The 2,977-nt window shown below is 39.6% G+C and overlaps 1 pseudogene; it reads left to right on the forward strand.

The window, feature by feature from the left end:
* The first annotated feature begins 765 nt into the window (after nt 1-765).
* On the forward strand, nt 766-1,824 carry LOC107620965 (uncharacterized; annotated as a pseudogene).
* Nucleotides 1,825-2,977: the final 1,153 nt, after the last annotated feature.

Genomic DNA, 2,977 nt, shown 5'->3' on the forward strand with positions numbered 1-2,977 from the left:
ATTTAACAACACAGTGAAATAGGTGAAATTTGAAGAACACATTGTTGTCTAGGAAAAATTTTAAAATACTTATTAAATTCTTTGCAAGAGAAGGGACATGTAACATATTTTTTAGTATAAAAACTTTATTTGTATGATGAGTAGCGAAATATGAATAACCAGTTCTATGAATAGGTAAACCTGAACCATCAGCAATGTAGAGTTGATCTGGTCCTGTATAATCTAATGAAGAGATTAAATTTGAAGCATCATGAGTGAGATGGTGACTAAAACCAGAATTTGGATACCACGATAACTCTTGATTTGAAGTTGAATTTGCAAGAAATGATTGAGGTTGATGAAAGGATGCTGAAGGAGGTGGTGGTTGATTGAATGAAGGTCTCATGGATGATTGAATTGAGGAGGATAAGCCTTGGTAATTATGATTGTTAGAATATGTGATAAATATATTCTGACAGATTTTGTATATCATCTTTGTTAAGTGTATATTTAGTTTCCTGATTTATAGCCTGATTAGGTTCCTTAATTATAGCCTAATTATACTCTTCTATGTAGTATATATAAACAGACTATTCTAATGAAATAGGCAAGGGATTAATCTCTTTCATGGTATCAAAAGCCCTAGGGAAAGATCCTTACCTCTCTCTGTCTTCCGCAGCACAATTTTGCTCCTTTCTTCTTCTTCTTCTTCTTCTTCTTCTTCTTCTTCTTCTTCTTCTTCTTCTTCTTCTTCTTCTTCTTCTTCTTTCTTACTTCTCCATCACCATGTCTGATTCAAAATCTTCTTTTCATCCTGCTCTTGCTGTATCTAACATCAAGAACCATGTTCCTATCACTCTTGAGATGGAGAACGTACAATATTCCACATGCGTATAACTCTTTAAGATTCACGCACGATCCCATAGAGTAATTGATCATATTATTCCTCCAAAGCAGGGCAAGGAAAAGCTGCCTACAATAAAGGAGGAGAAAGAACTTTGATCAACTCATGACGCTATGGTTCTACAGTGGATTTACGCCACTATATCTCATGATCTTTTACATACAATTCTTGAACCCGACACCATGGCGATGGAGGCTTGGAATAGACTGCGTGACATATTTCAGGATAACAAACACTCTCGTGCCATCACCCTTGAGTATGACTTTACTCATGTAGACATGGCAGATTTTCCAAATGTCTCTGCTTATTGTCAACATCTCAAATCTCTATCAGACCAACTCAAGAATGTTGGCTCTCCCGTCGACAATAATAGACTTGTTCTTCAACTGGTCTCTAGCCTCACCGAGCTCTACAAAGGTGTAGCCACTCTTATTCGCCAAAGTGATCTTTTATCCCAGTTCTATCAAGCCCGTTCAATGCTCACTCTTGAAGAGGCCGGCCTTGCTAAGAAGGCGGCACATAGCTCCTCATCGGCCATGGTTGCCCGTTATTCCAATGGGCCTCATGATATTTCTGATCATGCATCTTCCAACCGCAATAATACTGGTAGGAAGAGGAACCAAAACCGCAGTTATAATGGAGGAAAAAATCGTAGCAACAATGGTGGTCGTGGAGGCGGAAAGGGGGGTATCGGCGGAGGGGGTAATGCTGGAGGTGGTCCAATTGGCCGAGGCAACAACCGTAGTATTGGGCAGCAACCAACAGGTCAGCAACCTCCAACCAATACTCCATGGTATGGCGGGCAGCCATGGCCCTGGATGGCACCTTGGGCTCCTTGGCCTATACCTCCTTGTCCATATCCTTCTAATGCATGGACCAAGCCCACTCATGGACAGCAGCATCGACCACACCATGGTATACTTGGGACCAGACCCCAATAGGCCTACGTGTTAGATCCAACTCCAACAGGCATTGAAGCCGCAATGCATACTCTTGGTATCACTCTTCCAGATCCAAATTGGTACATGGACATCTGCACAAGGTAAACTCACGTCTTATTTCAATCTGAGCAATAAACATGGTATCATTGTTGGTAATGGCCAATCAATTCCAATTCACGGCTACGGTCACACTAAATTCTCTTCCCCATGTCCTCCTTTACAATTACATAATGTCCTTCATGCCCCTCACCTTGTTAAAATTTTGGTGTCCGTAAAAAAATTTACAACTAACAACTCTGTCTCTGTTGAATTTGATCTCTTTGGGTTTTCTGTGAAGGATCTTTAGACGGGGAGGCTGGTAATATGGTGTGAAAGTCGGGGTAAGCTTTATCCCATCACAAATCCAGTTCCTTCTCAATCCACTTTTGCTACTTTAGCACCATCTTTTTGGCATGACAGTTTGGGTCACCCGGGAGCATCTGTTTTGAGCTCTCTTAGGAAGAATAAATTTATTGATTGTCATCCAATTAAAGACACTCATATTTGTCATTCTTGTCCTCTTGGAAAACATATTAAGTTGCCAATTTATGCTTCAAATTCTAGCACTATTATGCCATTTGATATTATACATAGTGACCTTTGGACGTCACCTATTTTGAGTTCATCGGGTCATAGATATTATGTCTTGTTTGTGGATGATTATTCAAAATTTTTGTGGACATTTCCTTTATCGCAAAAATCACAAAATTTTTCCACATTTTTGAATTTCAAAACCTTTATTCGAACCCAATTTGAGCGGGACATAAAGAATATACAATGTGATAATGGCACAGAATTTGATAATGGCCCCTTCTGGGACTTTTGTAAAGCAACTGGGCTTTCGTTTCGTCTTTCATGTCCTCATACATCCCCTCAAAATGGAAAAGCCGAAAGACAAATTCGTACAATTAACAATATTGTTCGAACCTTATTGGCCCATGCTTCCCTTCATCCTTCCTTTTGGCATCATGCTTTGCAAATGGCAACTTATCTTCTCAATATTCTTCCTCATAAACTATTACACTATCATTCTCCTCTTTGCATTCTTTATCAAAAGGATCCGTCTTATTCCCATCTTCGGGTGTTTGGGTGTTTATGTTATCCTCTTATTCCC

Source organism: Arachis ipaensis, chromosome B10 (genome assembly GCF_059453495.1).
Source record: "Arachis ipaensis isolate K30076 ecotype BB chromosome B10, ASM5945349v1, whole genome shotgun sequence".
Lineage (NCBI taxonomy): Eukaryota > Viridiplantae > Streptophyta > Magnoliopsida > Fabales > Fabaceae > Arachis > Arachis ipaensis.